General features: G+C 44.8%; 2 long non-coding RNA genes across 2 annotated transcripts; both read left to right on the top strand.

The window, feature by feature from the left end:
* Positions 1-1,000: 1,000 nt before the first annotated feature.
* Positions 1,001-6,356, top strand: LOC134513433 (uncharacterized). The gene is made up of 3 exons (XR_010070431.1): positions 1,001-2,310; positions 2,595-2,729; positions 4,762-6,356. It is a non-coding gene; the product is annotated as an uncharacterized LOC134513433 (long non-coding RNA).
* Positions 6,357-8,368: 2,012 nt separating this feature from the next.
* LOC134513459 (uncharacterized) lies at positions 8,369-15,555 on the top strand. Its single transcript, XR_010070436.1, has 4 exons — positions 8,369-9,127; positions 10,934-11,483; positions 13,608-13,698; positions 15,391-15,555. It is a non-coding gene; the product is annotated as an uncharacterized LOC134513459 (long non-coding RNA).
* Positions 15,556-16,746: the final 1,191 nt, after the last annotated feature.

Here is a 16,746-nt window from a genome sequence, read left to right on the forward strand (position 1 = left end):
TTAAGGTTCCCAACGACCCCGCATGCGTGTTAATTGATATAATACTCTTCAGGAATAAATTAGTTTCCTGGTTGTAGAACTGAGGGGCACAGACTAAGCGCGGGTGGTAAAAGCCAGCCTTATCTACAGACCTCCCACAAACCCTTACGCATGACCATGTGCTCCACCAGCAGCAGCACTATAACAAAACATTTGCGGGGACAATATAGGATGCTTCTTGCTGAGAAGCCATGCTGTGAGCCTGCGAGTGTGCCATGTGGAGTCCAGACTAGAGCACAGGCTTCCCTTGCAGCTGTTAAAGAGGGTCCTGTGACAGCTCTACCTCTACTAAAAGAAACTGAGCAGCAGTGGTTTACTTGTAAAAATTGAGATCCCCATGAAAGCCAGGCTTGGAGGCAGTTCAGCGCATCTGCCAATACTTTCATGTGTCTCATGGCATCTGTCACTGAGGTGACCGCTGAGTCTCTGATCATCTGTGATGGTCGACAGTTAGACCCGGAACTACACAACCAACTGCTAGAGCCTGAAAATTCAGCTTCTGTCACCTCTTCAGCCAGCAAATATCTGAAGATCTAGGGAAAGGGCTGTTTCCTTACTTTTGGAAGAAGCTCTAGGAGGTCTACTCGGCAAGACAACACCTCTGGTACAGCCCACAAGCCTCCATGGGATTTTCTAGCAGGTAGATTCTGTCAACCAAGAGACTTACAGCATCTACCATCAACAGGATGTGGTTTGGAGGAGAAGAACTTACCACCAGCACCTTGCTTTTTTGTCCTCTCTTACACCCAGAGCAAAAGAACTTCAAGCTTCATGGTTGTTTCCTAGTGAAGCAGCAGGACACTTCTATACAGTTAGCACCTGATAAGTTGGTGAAGGGAAGATGTTTATGAACTGTTGGGAAAGAGGGGTCATGGATATGGGTCAGGAGGGAAGCAGGAGAGGGGTGGGGTCATACATGAGAGAGCTGGTCAAGGGCATAGATCGGTCAGAGGCATGATGCTCTAAGCCCAGATGAGGTCCTGGTCTTCTCCATCTCCATCCACCGGCTTTCAGTGGTGTCAGGCTGAGCAGATCCAGGCTGGAGGGCTTTGTGCTGCTGCCAGAAGGTACCTCACACAAAGCGTGGAGGAGAGGCGGCTGCAAGGAGGCCAGCAGTGCTGGGGAGGTTGGACCCACATCCATCCCTGTGGGTCCACCATTGTGCCGGCAGCCAGCTAAAGGCACGCTTCACCTCCTTCCTAAGCTGGAGGACTTTAACAAGTTGAAGGTGAATCATCTGTTTTATTAGATGAGAGGCCACTTCAAGGAGTGCAGCCCAATTATGCCACGTGTTGTACATATCCTGAAAAGAGTATTTGTGAAGAAATGGGATCCATATGGGCAGATCTTTACTGGTGAGCACGTTCCGCTGAAGAACAGCCTCGGGTATCTGCCTGCAGAGATCAGGCTTTGCTGGATTCAGGCTTTAACTCTTAATTTATAGCGTTGAACAGCTCTCAAGAAGAGGGAGGGATGTGTAGGAGGTACCGTATAAACTGGACGGTGCTGTGACATGTATTTCGCCCCCCCCCAAGGAGCGAGTCTTGCTGCCTTCGCCTTGGCGTGAGGCTCTGTGCTCCAGGAATGAGCAGGAATATCACGGTCTAGCCCAAATTCCTCCTTGGAGGAAAGAGACAGATGATATCATTGTTGGAGTTGTTTGGAGATCATAAAGGTACTTACTGAAATGAGAAAAATATGGGTTTAATTCCTCTTATAATAATAAAAAAGCGATGGAAAGCTGCGAGTGCCAGGAACCTCACTGAGAAAAGAGTCTTTGCACCCTGGAGAACTTCTCTTTGCCTAATGAATAAGCACTTCTAAGTCACTTTTTGGTTCGTTTTTTTGCGTGTGTATGTATATATGTATATAAAATATGCAAAGCCAGATGAAGTTACTTGTTTGTCTTGCAGATTGTCAACTCTGCTGAGCAGTGCTTTGATTTAGAAGCAGCACTCCCAGAGTGAAAGACACGCGGTTTATTCCTGCGAGATGTTGTCCGCACCACACGCGGCTCCTGCTGAACCCTGTACCTTCCAATCCAAGCACGGTACTACTACATGAACAAAATGCATTTCTTTCTATTTGATTATCAGATAGTTTCCACTCCACTCTGAAAACATTAAGTGGAAGTACCCAACTAAGCGAGGACTTTAAGACTTTCAACTTCACCGTACAAAACTACGGCTTCCAAATCAATGTCGTGCATGAGGTACCCTGTTCAGTGTCTGCAGAGATGGCAGAAAGCTTGAAGGAATTACTGCTTGGCAGGTGAGCAGACCTCTCTCTGTTTAGCAGTTCTTATAAACTTTAATCCCGTAAGTGCATCACTATTGCAGAAGATGTGTTTATTGAGAAGCCTGCGGGTTTTGGCATATGTAAAGGCACCCTTCTGCGTTATTATAAAAGCAGGATTTGGAAAGTACTTGTAATGCATACAGTTTGACATCAGGTATTCCTGTGTTTTCCAGACTGTTTCACATTCTTGTTCTAACGATGGGGATAATGGAACAAACTTGCTGCTCTAATCCTGACTCTTTGCACTTTCCAAGCAGGACAACACAGCTAGAGCCTGGATGCAGTTCCCCACCTGAGAGTGCTCCGTTGCTCCTGGGAAGCTCTTCAAGGGAGGAAAAGAACATGCTGAAAATGCTGATGCAATAATTTTCTGCACAGTTTGCTTCTCCGAGGTATGCGTAAGCTACTGCACACCTTCCCGCTACGTGGTCCTTCAGGTCTCACCACTCTTCTCCCAGCACGGATATGGAAAGAGCTGTAAGGAGGACAGGTCTTTCCAGGGCTGGGTGCTATTTTTCTGCCCCGTGTGGCCTGTCGTTTTGTGCCTAACCTGCTGCGCTCTAAGGTCATGCTTTTCAAAAGTCAGTGCTCTTGCATGCCTGTATTTCATATTTTTTGACTGGAGATGCATGGAAAGGCTGTGACTTTCAGAAAGCGTTTAGCATTACCCCCCTCCCCTGTGGAAAGGAGCTTTAAAGTGGCGTCAAGCTGGGCCTGCACAGTTAAAGGCAGGAAAAAGCATAGTTTTTTTTAAATCTCCATTTAGGAGCAAAATACAGTATCTGAGTCGAGCACTGGGGCTGTATTGTTCAGCTTCTTTGGTTATATTCCATTCCCCAGGTGGCTTTCAGTAGATCCTGTGACAACAAAATCTTTCTAGACAATTCTAAAATTGACCTTTTTTGATACATCCCCTCATTTTAATTGTGATTTGGAGAACAGAAAAACCCAATGAATTCCATTTCTGCTATCAAATATTAAAAATGCTATATTTTTTTCTACTTTACTCCATTTCACTTTCTTCTTCCCAAAGGTGTTCAGGCCAACAGTCCTCCATTATTATTTCTTTTTTCCTACAAAGAGAATGCAACTTGGTAGACAAAAAAAACGGGGCATTCTCTTCTCGATTCCCATTCACATTGCTTCTGATCTTTTTGAGGCACTTTCCTCTTCTGACCAGGACCCATTTGCAAGCTGTATCAGGTCGGGTTTACTGTTTAAACAAACCAACCCATCCATTTTCTCACCAAGCCTCCTGTTTCTCCCCCCATCCTAAAATGTCGCTTTTATGAATCCCACTAGTAGAAAAGCAGCAAGTTCCTCTTCACTTTTCTTCAAATACCAGTATTCTTCAATTATTAAATAAAGATTTGTGCTTTCCTTCTGTAACCTTGGCTATGCAGGGAGCCCAGCCAAGGGAACCTCCCTTACAGTCCTTGGGGAAAAGGTGATCTTAAAACAGCTCAAACCGATGAAAGAAGTTTCTAGGCTTTACATTGGAGTGTCCCCTCGGGTGTGAGTGCAGGAAACAGCCCTTACTACAGTATTGTGTATTAATCAGTAATCTATGATCCTAAATATAACACCCAAGGGATGCTTTACCCAATGACTGTACAGTCAGAATGCACTTGGAACAGCTAATTATTCTGCATACTCTTTTCTTGGCTTGACCAGCTTGTTGTTGGCACAGTCATTACCTGTTGATTAAATTAGGGTCATAGAATGATTTGGGTTGGAAGGAACCTTAAAGGTCATCTAGTCCCACCCCCCCTGCCCTGGGCAGGGACACCTCCCACTAGTTGCTCCAAGCCCCGTCCAACCTGGCCTTGAACCCCTCCAGGGATGGGGCAGCCACAGCTTCTCTGGGCAACCTGGGCCAGGGGCTCACCACTCTTAGTAAAAAATTTCTTCTTGTTATCTAATCTAAACCTCCCCTCTTCCAGTTTGAAGCCATTACCCCTCATCCTCTCACTAGATGTTCTTGTAAAAAGTCCCTCTCCAGCTTTCTTGTAGGCCTGCTTCGGATACTGGAAGGCTGTTATAAGGTCTCCTGGAGCCTTCTCCGTACATAGCAAGCCATCACAGATGGCTAAAAAGCATTTCTACTGCTGCTTTCCTCACAGAGCAAGAATATTGTGAGATGTGACAGTCACACAGGCAGTCAACTGCTGAGCATGCTTAGTGGAAGGTCTTCTAGCAGTGAGGATTTGGTTTAGATAACAGACTGTATGGATCTAGACTGTTGGATCAGGTCATATGGATCCACACACTTTGCTGTTTGCACTTTATCTGCTCTGCACTGACTCTCAGCTTTTAAAATGTTGATTTGTATCATCATGTTCCACTCCCTACTACTCTACATGAATGGTAAATCTTGCTGATCATGGCCTGCTTGGATGTCATGAGGGTCTTTGGTCTTCGCAGACAGACTTCACCCTGTGCTCTGCCTGTGCTCCAAGCAGACTGGGAATGAGGAACCTGCAGTTGAAGGCAAGACCGATGCGCCCTCCGGCGGATGAGGAGATGGCTCCAGGATTCCTGGTTGGCTAGGGACACAGGTGGACTTCACTGTCTTTTGTATGCAAAAGACCATTTAGATATAATCATGGATATTCACATGACCCTCATTTGTGGAATATTTTCTATGCCGTCAATCTCTTTATCATCATAAAAATCTATTTATTTTCATAAATCTATTTATTTTCATAAAATCTCCAGGATATAAGGACCCAGTTATCGGGTATCTCAAGTGACTATGGCCTCCATCTGGTCACATGAAAAATTTGCAGTGAGTCACGACACCATACCAAGATCTCCCAAAGCCCCGCCTGGTGCTGTAAGACAATCCCTGTAGCCCAGGAGACTTACAGATGTGACAGAGACAGCAGAAATAAGACAAATGATGCTTAAAGAGAAGGGGTAGCAGGGGCGAGTTAGTTTGGGGTAAATGAACATACAGTCCCTGGTATTCGTAAAAGCAAAGAAGATGGCCCCTCCTAACATCAGTATATGTTTGGATTCACGCTTTGTCAGCAGTGGACAAGGAAGGATCACCGGCAGAGGAAGAGTCTTAGAAACTCATTCAACGTGGTTTTGGTTATTTGAGCATGTTCTTCCTAACAGTACAGTCTCCTCTTGCAGCGACAGCAGTTTATGAATGGTTCCACTTCACGTGTCCCTCTTCTCGCTGGCGCTCGCACCCGGAGACTGAGCATCTCTGCAGAAACGAAGGTGGGAACAGGTTGGAGACAGGAATGTGAGTGTAGGACAGGAGCGTAGGTGGGTAACATCCATTCAAAATATTAAATATCCAGAGCTGACTCGGAAACTTGCCTCCCATGTTTATCTAATTGCAAAAAAAATAATATAGTGATTTCTTCATTTCCAGCAAATCGGTATTTCCTGAAGTATTGTGATACTTTCCCTGAGCTGAGCAGAGCTCCACTAGGATTTTAATTTACAGACAATTTGGTAATATCTTATTACATGTAAGAGTTGTGCTAGGTCAGGTAAAAATGTGTCTTTCATTCCTTGCTTGTCCCAGAGCTGCTGCACAGTAGATGTTTCAACGTGCTAAAGGCATAAAGAATTATGAGTGTGCAGTTTTAGAATTTTTTTTTTTAGGCATATTTGAATATATCGGAGCCTTTACAGAGTAACCACTTCTCCTGGGGTGGGAACGGATTTGGGAACAGAGTTCTCAAATAATTGGTAGTTCAGTTAGAACAATATAATAATAAAAGATATATTTGAAGTAAACAGTCATAACCTGGTGTGAAACATAATTTTATAAAATTTTAATCCTCTCAAGATTAAATTGAAGACAAATTAAGACAAACTTGTGTGGTTAGATATCATAAAAATAAAGTCTTTAATCTTAAAAACAGAGTTTCATTCATCCTGAATGAACCATGCAGAAAAATAGAGCAATTCAGAGATCATTTTCCCAGTTTACAGAAAGCTTCAATTGAAAAACTTGGATGAACACTGTATAAAATCATGTGTCTGTACCACCCCAATCCAACTCATTTTCATAATAGATAAAGACAAATTAAATTTTCCTTTTGTATTGTTTTGCTTTTCAGTTTATTAGATTGCTCAACTAATTAGAATGAGCGCACCGCGGAGCAGTGAGCAAATCTTTTGGGAAGGGTTGGGATTTTTTGCTAACCTTTATAGATAAGTAACAAGTGTTACTGCAGCAGGGTGAGGGGGAAGAACGTTTTTGGTATTTGAACAACCTGACATTCCTTTTCCATGTGGAATAAGAATATGTGTTGTATTACAGAGCAGTCGCCTTAGACCTGACATTCTTACGTTTCCTTCCTGTGGTTAAAAAAAAAAAAAAGCAAAGAACAAGAAGCAAAACCGTATGCTAGAAAGAAAGACAGCAATAACAGTTTCTCACTAGGAATGCAAAGTGGGCAAACAAACTTACGTGAGACGCGAGGTAAATGCAAAATGATTGTGTATCTGCAAATTTCCTGGAGTGCTTGAGAACAGATTTTCCAGATGCTGCAGTTAAATCTTGAAAAGTTGTTCTGGAAAGTTATCCCCCATTTATGACTCGGTACACGCTCCGCAGAACTAAGTGGGAAATTGTGGCTTTTTCTGTGCTCTCAGCACTTCACTGTGCTTGTGTCTAATGCGTACAAATGACGTTCGTATGTTCATTGTGTGATATTATTTTGTTGCCAGTTCTTAATACGCGATTCAGCTCGAGTGTTTGGCTAACTGTTCCTGAGCAGGCAAACTCCCATTGCCATCTCGGGAATTATTAAAATGAAACCCTCACTGTGTAACAAAGGACATCTTAATGCTCAAAACCAGTTACTCCTACAAGTGTTTGGAAAAGCACACCTATTTTGCAGCAACCTCTGAAGTACACCAGACACAAGTGTAGTACTTGGAGAACAGAGACAGCAGTGCTGTGTTTGACAGCTCAAGCTCTTTCTTAGTTTTATTTGCTTTTACTTTTAGGAATAAACCGTGCCCGTATCCCATTATGGATGAAAAAATTCCGGTGATTCCCTTTGGTTTTTTGCCAAGTGTTGCCCTGTCACTGGCATCACACAGGATCTGGGTAGGGAGTGGGAATGGAGGTGGGGACTGCTGATGTGACTTTGGCTGATCCTTAGAGAGCTTGCGGAGCGTGGCTCCCTCTCCCTGTGCAAGCAGAGATTGGGCATCATCTACACATCCATTCCCATGTCCTCCACCTGTGCATGGTGCTGGTGAAGGAGGAGAGGTTCTCCAAGAGGGTACCAGCTCCCTTGCACTGCTGTGGAGACATCTCCCGTCCCTTGACTCTCCTTAGTAGAAGGTCCTTCAGGTCTCACAAATGAGTGAAACTCCTGTCTCCAGCTGCATATCCAGCCACCTCATGAACGTATGACATCAGGCAATGGATGTGGCAGAGACTGGCATGTTCAGGCCTGTGCAAAGCACGAGTGACCACTGCTAAGCTGCCACTGAAGGAGATGTCTTCTGGAAGTGGTTTCCCCTCAGCCAGGTTGGATGCCATCACCTGCCTGCGCCATCTCAGCGTGGGAGAACCGACCCAGCACTGTGCCACTGGTGTAGGAGAGGAGGCACAACAGCAGGAGGACATGGAAAGGTCAAAGGAGTGAATATCATATGTGATTTTTGCTATTCTGTTTTTTTTCCCCATTGCCTTCTCAACAGCAGTTAGATGTTTAAGTGAAGGATTTTGTTGCAGTAGGAATGGTCGCAGGGAACTTCAGCAGAGCCCTCCCCTTGTTTCTTTTTGTCTCCTAAACTGCCAGGATCCCAATTTATATATGTCTTTTTCCATAATGCACTCCAGCAGAGTTACTTTGATCCTGCCCAGTGGAAGGATGGTCCGCAGATCTCAAAATCTGTTTGCTCAGGTGCATGTCCCTCTCTCTCTTTTTTTTTTTTTTTGATACAAACCCCTTCATTTCTCATTCCTTTTTTTTTTTTTTAAAGGAGAAAGATTAGTGAAGTGAATTTCCACAAGTTTTTATTTGGCTCCAACTTCAACTTTATTGTGGGGCTGCTGCTGATCCTTTTATTTTCCTTCTACAGGGTGGTTGTGACAGCTTGGAGCACCTAATTTGTGCAAGCAGACAGCCCAGAATATAAGGAAAATGCAACAGCTGGAGAAATCCAGCTCCAAAGGCTGGAATGGTTTCCTCGTGCAGGTTTCTCCAAATCACAGCTAAGGAGGGGCACGGCTCGCCGAGAAAATGTGTGCCCTGTAAAATAAAAGGATTAGGAAACCGCTTTATAGCTTGTGAGATTTATGGTTTCAGAACAAATGGCTGTAGTTCACTTGGCCTGCAGCTCTAAAGGAGGCCAAAACAAACTGCTTTAAAGCTTTGGTTCAAAAGGAAGGCTCAGATCCCCCCTTACATGGGTCTTTGTAAATGATGGGAATACTGGAAGGAGTCTTGTGCATCCTGCAGCACCTCTAAGCTGCCACTTTATGCTGCTTGAATGTGATAATATTGAAAGGTAAATTTGTTCCAAATGTCCTGGCACAGTGGAAATGTTGACCTGGAAACCCAGTGATGGAGCAGAGATTTAAAAAAAATATATTATGGGAAAGAGCGAAGAGGAAATGTGTGATGTGGCCTTTTTTCTGTCTTTCGGAGAAGCAGAAGTACAAGGCATGGTATCGCCTCACTGTTGAAGAGAAGAATTGAAGTTGTTTTGGGATGAGCAGAGCCAAAGAAGCTTCATTTCATCTGGATTTGTGTCTCGAAAGGGAGCTTGCCTGTGTGGATTCTCTGCTGTCTGATAAAGGGTGAGCTCACATCCATCCATTTCCTACAGTGAGGGGACCTTAAGGGTCTCTGTCACTTGTGGCTCTGCAGGACCTGTCTCCTTCACCATATTTGTATGACATTGGCCAGTTTGTTCAAAGGTTTCAAGGTACTAGTGGAAGGCTTGATAAGCTCACATAAATACCCCCAGCACAATTACAGGGGTTTTAAAATACTTTTTCTTTCAAAAACTGGGCTAAAAATATCAAGCCGAAGTAACAGCATGCAGAACTGTTAACGCCATTTCTGTCTGGCAAGTTAGTATATTCTAGCAGAGAAACAGGGTAATTAATTTACTTTTTTCTGCTGAAAAGCCATGTATATTAGGATTCTTCTAGGTTTTAAATGGATACATATAATGATATCAGATAATTTACTGAAGACTGGATTAACAAACTTGATTATTCGTAGAATCATGGAATGGTTTGGGTTGGAAGGGACCTTAGAGATCATCCAGTTCCTCCCAGTAGACCAGGCTGCTCCAAGCCCCGTCCAACCTGGCCTTGAACCCCTCCAGGGATGGGGCAGCCACAGCTTCTCTGGGCAACCTGGGCCAGGGGCTCACCACCCTCACAGCCAAGAATTTCTTCCTATTATCTAATCTAAATCCCCCTCTTTCAGTTTAAAACCATTGCCCCTCATTCTGTGGCTCCCCTCCCTGCTTCAGAGTCCCTCCCCAGCTTTCCTGGAGCCCCTTGAGGGACTGGCAGGGGCTGGAAGGTCTCCGCGGAGCCTTCTCTTCTCCAGGCTGAACAACCCCAACTCTGTCAGCCCGTCCTCACAGCAGAGGGGCTCCAGCCCTCTGATCATCTTTCTGGCCTCCTCTGGCCCCACTTCAACAGGTCCATGTCCTTATTCTGAGGACTCCAGAGCTGCACACAGTACTCCAGTACTCCCAATAAGCAGATCAAATTTAATTTATTCCGAAGGATTCAGTCTTCCAGCCCAGTCGCATAAGGACTCGCTCTAGCGTGACCAGAGTGATCCTGGCATAGGGGTGTTTGTCCCTGTCTGGTTGCTTCAGATTCGTTCTTGACACTGGGAGCCCAAAAGGACTCCCAGGCTGCTGACAACATTTATCAAGCCCAGCTGCCGAGGAAGGATGCTGATTGTAGGCAGCCCATAGTATGTCATGGAGAAAACATTTCCTTCTTCTGTGCTTTCCAAGTCACTGAGGTCCCTTCTGTGCAAACAGAGACAACGCTAAATTCCTGCTTGGCAGCCTCCAGCATGGCCCTACGGGGTTGTCTGCCTACCACAGAGAGCCACCTGCATTTAAATATAGTCACCTTCTTTGCATTAATCTAAATGTGCTCAGGAGCAGTAGGGGTGTGCCAGGCAAGCCGGGAAGGAGAGCATCTGTTACCAGTAAACGCATCCAGATTTTCTAATGAGACTGGTTGCCTCGGGTTTAAGCTGGTTAATTTGCAGCCCCTGCCCAAAAGGTTTTCTAGCAGTATGTTCATGGCCAGTGCCTTTGAAACCAGGTGCCATTCAAATGTCGTCTTTCATGTAATTTCAGATTTCTCAGTACTGCAGCCATTCTGAGAAAAAATGGCACGGAGAGACCATCAAAGGGACTTAAAGATTGCAATAATTCGGTTTACTGGATTAGAAATTAGAATAAAATTCATGTTTACTCACCTTTCTGTAAGTGTTTGTATGCTTCGGTGCTCCTATCTAAATATTTAGACAAATGGCCTGATTTTGAACGTTCAGAGATTGTCTTGAGTCTCCCACGCAGATAGCCTGTCGTTTTGGACTGACTTTTTGTATTATTTAAACAGTGAAAAGAAATAATTTGGGAGCTGAAATTGATGCCAAGGAGCCTTGTAAAACCTAGGAGTCTCCCGCTCTCCGGCCAAGCGTTTCCCTCCACCTCGTGGGTTGATGCTGCGAGAGCAAGTCCAATAATGATGAGAGAAGAGAAGGAAGAGGTTTCTGGGAACAGCAGCCAAGTCTGTCCTGAGGAAGTATTTAGAGCTTGGGCTGTTGTGGATTTGAGCTCTTCAGGCTTGCACTGAAATGAAGTATCAAGTGACAAGAGCCACATTCCCTGGTTCCTACATTACAGCAATAGTGCAGAGAAAAAGAGATCTTCCCGGTTCTGCGAGCTAAGTGGTCACTGTTAGTTTATCTTCCCCATTCCCGAAAGAGAAGACACTGGACGACTCCTCCATTGTTTTTCTTCTGGGAAATGATGGACATCCTTGGTTTGCAGCATGACCAAAATTGCCGTTCTGGGTAAAACTGCAGCTCAGTATCTTGCTGCAGACACTGGCCAGACCCAGCACCACAGGGAAAACTGCAACAGATCTCTTCAGGATGTATTATGAGGTGAGATGCCTGAAGGAAAAGCTTTCTTCTGGCCCCTTCCTTCTCCCTAGTAGCTTGAGGCTCAGCCACACACTAAGCCATAGGCATTTATAACCTCCCTTGATATTACTGATTACAGCTCTGGGTAGTGTTTTTATTCTTATACAGCTAATCTGTCCTTTGAAGGGTACAGGAACTAACCAGGACCAAGGCATGGACCCATCTACCATCCTGAAATAGTCCAGGTTGTGTAGTTATGGCCGTTCCCTGGTGTGGTTTTGGTTATGCTCTCCAACAGTTTCCAGGGAGAGCACAGATCTTAGGTCGCTCTTAGTGGGTGGCATGGTTGAGGCCACTGTATTTTGGTGAGTATTTGGGTGTATGAGTACACAGTATTTGGCTGTGCTGCGCAAATGGTCTTCTGGGCCAGAAAACAGTCCTTGAATCATATTTACTAGAAGAGATGTAGCCACTGATATTAACGTGTCTCTGAACTGCAGAGACAATAGTTGTCCTCCTGTTCTTAGGTTACTGCCTGCCTACAGAGAAGGACTGCTGGAGCTAGCAGGCTTGGATGGGGACAAGGAATTGATGGGGAAGGCAGCAATGTTCAGGCTGGAGGAAGGTTGTTTTCAACAGGGTGAGTAATTAGCACTAGCGCAGGTCACTAGAAGGCAGGATGGATTCTTCATCAGGTGAAGGCTTCAGAGTTAAATTAGATATTTTTCTGTAAGGTGGTGCTCCAGCTGGATGCAGATGTATTAGTGGAGGCAGGGGGTCTGTAGCTCCCTCCAGCAGTAGACCTGCCTCACGGCTGCAAGCCTGGGGACTGCAGGAGGGTGGGGTGCTCTTTGCTGCTCTGTGTGCAGGGACCTTGCGGTCCGTGTTGACCAGGAGATCAGGAGAGTGGGCAACAGCAGCCCCTTCCAGAGGTGAACGTCCTCCCCAGATTCATTTTTGGGTGATACTCCCTTGTCCCTGTGAGAGGTGGTCCTCTTTTGCCAGCACAGCCAATGCTTGGCAGACTTTTTTTGTGTCTCCTCCTCTTCAGTTGTGCTTGGAGATAGAGGAAGCTTTCTCTACTGGATATGACAAGTCAAAGGAGAGGGGGAGGAATGACAGTGAGGGGACCAAGGTATTCAACAGAGCACCTGTGAGCACAGCTGAATGATTTTAAAATGGTCATCATCATTTGCTTAATGGATTTGATGTGGATGCTGCTGGTAAAAGTGGTGCTTTTCTTTGCAACTTAAAAACTGTAAGGAGTCTGCCAAAAAAACCAACACTACCAAAAAAAAAAACTTACTACCAAAGTTGAATAGGTAACTCAACCCTTTGTATTGCCTTAGTTTTCTACTGAATTCTCTAGACCTGTTAATGTTCCGCAGCTGGTATGGAATCACGTCAAATATCTGATTCCAGCTGCTTTGAAGATCCCTAACTTCCTCTTTGGCCCAACCAGCGAGTGATGAGGTGTTTCAGTGTTTCTCTTTGCAATGCCTAATTGACTTTAGAGCCTAAATTTGGTTTTCCAAACTGATTTACTCATGTAAGAGCCTAAAATATTTAACACTGCAAGTGGGTCGGGGTAGGACGGCATGCGTAGTTGGGTACCACAGCCCAGGTGATGAACGGAGGTTTGTTAAGTGGACTGCTAGGCCACTCGCTTTAGCTCTTGATTTCTTACCATCACGTCCTCTCACTCCAGTGTTCCTGTAAGTCCTTTAGGCGTTGCAGTACTGAATATTGCTAAATACTCATTAAAATCTAGGCCACAGTCTTCTCTTGCCTGAGCAACTGTCTTGCTGTCGCAGTAATGATCTCCCATTGTTGGCCAAATGTCTTTTGCGAGATGTACATAAACCCTGCAAAGTCTTTATAAAAGTAAAAATGTCTACCTAGACTGGCAGTTTGGTGTGCACATCATTCTTTCATCTCCAGTGTTATGTTTTAATCTATTGTCTGTGACTGGAAAAGAAATCCAGAGCAAGGACTACAGGCTTTGATGAAGATAAAGCCAGATTTTCACCGCAGGTAAATTGGCAGTATTACCTGCGCCACTAAGAAATTGAATTTTGCCATTGCTTTGTTACATTCTTAAAGGTTGATTTTTTTTTTTTTTTTTTTTTTTTTTTTTGTAAACAGCTGCCAAAGCTGAATAGTGGCTGGTTTGTGTCCAGTGAAGAACAGACTTGGACTAAATGGAACAGCTGCGCAAAGATGTTCAACATAATAGGTAATGCGAGTCTTTAAACAAAACCCAGTGCCATCAAAGCCAAAATCCGAAAAGCTCTTAACAAAAACCATATTTGTAAGGAACAGATGGGAAAAAAATTCTTCTGAGCTGTATAACAAGATCCCATCAATCAGTGCAGCAGCAATGGCATACAGAAACCTTCACACATGAGCAAAAAACCATAACCAGAACCAGACATGATACCAATATCTCCAACTCCTCAAAAAGCAAGAGAGAGTCAGGGTGAACAACATCCTGGGAGGCTGAGGACAGGCAGGAAGCACAGTAGTTATGGAGGTGTTTTATCTCCGTAAAGCTGGGGTTTGGGAGATTTAGGAAAGCATCATTCCAATACATTTTTCAACAGATCAGTTAAAAATACAGTATTAAGCTCCCAAGCAGTCTTTTTTATATGTACTGGAAAGCTGGTAATAATTGAGCTGTCCGTAAGATGAAGCAAAGCACTCCAGTATATTCCCCTGTGGATTTTAATGTTATTTTTGCCACTAGATGTCTCTGCTGACTTCACCGTGGGCTGGATGAGCCGCTTTCCCTGGTGAACAGGAGTGACCAAGGTGGAAATCAAGCTGTGACAAAACCTGCTTGTGACTTTAGTTCCTAGTGATTTGTTTCTGATTAATGATATCTTATGTTTAACACAAAGATAAGGATCTGCAAGAGCTTTCTCGGCTATCTCCCTTTTTTCAAGGCACTTGCTGTTGTCCATCGTTGCTCCTATTTCAGAGCACTTGTTCCTACCCTGATATGTTCATTCTCATCCCCTTCCCATCTCCCTGATGGTCTCATTGCTTGTTTCCAAGGGTTTTTTAATCCTTGGATCTCATACGCGCCGAGGAGTGCTGTGGACTAAGAGCAGTGATTCCTTGAAAGCACCCTGGGGCCAGCACAGAGGGCTGTGGGACACTGGGTAGAGCTCAGGGTGTCAGAGCAAGGTGCCATTTCAATAAGTGCTAATGACAGACATGACGGGAGGGAAGAACCGATATGATCACATGTAGATGTTGACTCCAAGCTCCTGTACTTCAAAATATGAGGTGGCTTGATGGTGGAAACCATGTCAGATGGTCCCTAAATGTGCAATCCGAGAGCCAGGACTGGATAAAATGATGACAGCAGTGGCTGCATGTCCTCTGGAAGAGAGCTGGTTGTCTTCTGCTGGCTCACAGCAAGGTGGACGGGCTTAGTGCAGCCTTTGGCCATGGCTGCAGGATTGCCTCAGTAACTGGCAGCTCATACTGACGGTTGGGGAACAGTCATGAGACGGAGGTGCTGCAGACTGTAGCGACTTTGATTCTGTAGCTCTAAAGATGTAAAGGGTACCCAGCTTAGAGGTTAAGCGATGTGTGCCTGAGGTAGAAGCGATGGCCCCAGCGGGTTACTCGTATTGCCCTTCATGCTACAGCAATGCTGTGCCTGAGGTTTCTGATAGGTGCTGCCATTTGCCTGAGGTTTGAAACCTGGTCCAAAATAGCTTTTTGCCACTGCTGTCACTACAGGGACTAGTCCCTGCCCTAAGAGACCTTCTCCCCTCTTGGGTAGATGTGAGCATGCCCTGGATAGGCTTTGTGGTGGGAACGTGAAGTCTCAGGGTTATCATCTCTTCACCATTACAATGAAGAGGTAAACTCAGCAGGACTTCAAAAAAATCTTCATCGCTTTTTCTTTTTGCAGCTCACCACTCTGTGTTTCCATTCATTTCTGACAAAACCGAGAAGCTTTCAACACCAAAGGACACCTTCCCAATTTCACCGTGTTCCCACGACAGCTCAGGGCAGTGTCTGAGTGCAAGGAAATTCCAGGGATGCTCAGAGGCGTATCTCAGGGGAGGAGCTTGGAAGAAAATATCAGAGAGTTCATGTTTTAACAGGCTACCCTCAAGATAATGATGAGAATTAGAGAGTTTTCTCCTCTTTCCATTATTTAGCTCTGTATCTCAGTAGCAATTATCAGAAAGGAAGTGCTGCATGGGATAGGTGGGGCTTTGACAAATAACTGTACGATATAAATGCTGGGACTGGCAAATATTGTCAACGTGTCTTCTGAACTCACGTGGCAGCGCACTCCGTCTGAGTTTAAAACCAGTAACTGCAGGAAGAGAAGGTGGGATCCAGAGCGTGGGCTGGTCCCAGAGTCTGATATGGTGTTTCCAAATAACAGGCATGAGAATGGGAGGATTTGTGGCTCTCTCCTACCTGTTCCCACTAATGGAATAGCTGCACCTAAAACTGACGTGTTTGAGTGCAAATCCTCCATTCCTCCTTTCCTGGACATGATTTGGGTCAGAAGTAAACCTTGGCGTAGTACTGAGTGCTGTTCTGAATCGCAAAGGGATGCTTTCCCACTCTGGGGGTAAGGTAACATACTTAACATCTCCGTTCCTCAGTTTGACCATCTTTAATCAGAGAATAACAATATTGACCAAAAGAGGTTGTGACATTTAAATGCTTGACAAGTCCTGGAGGACAGAGATGGCACTAAACTGCACGGGCTCTGGTGGCACACTGAAGAAGAAAACTGGTAAGGTTATATGTGCAAGTCTTGCTCCAGTGTTTCTACAATGACTATTTCCAGGAATCAAATACTCAAGTATCATACAAAACCCCCTACCTTAAACTTGTGGTTGCATCCACTGAAATTAATGGCATTATCTGCGATTTTTTCATAGAGAACTGATAATGACCTTAGCACTTAAAAGGAGTTACATGGGGACATTTTCCTCTATTTGAAGTCTGGATGAGTCTAGCTTAATTATCTAGTTTGATCTAATTCATCACACGGCTCATTGGCTTTCGTTCAATGGTTCTGACAACGTGCTCCAAAACCTGTGGTGCCTGGACTACTTTGATCGTAGATGGAGACAGCATGTTACAGCCACAGGTATGAAGAAGCCAATTTGGCTCATTACTTCATTAAATTAGGGCAGAGAGAAGACCTGGAACCCAAATGGGGATGTGACACACTCTTTTTCTAGTCCCTATCAGCTCATCCATCCGGTAGCTGCCGCCTCTCCCACTGACCCCGGGCAGA

This window comes from Chroicocephalus ridibundus, chromosome 1, assembly GCF_963924245.1.
Source record: "Chroicocephalus ridibundus chromosome 1, bChrRid1.1, whole genome shotgun sequence".
NCBI lineage: Eukaryota > Metazoa > Chordata > Aves > Charadriiformes > Laridae > Chroicocephalus > Chroicocephalus ridibundus.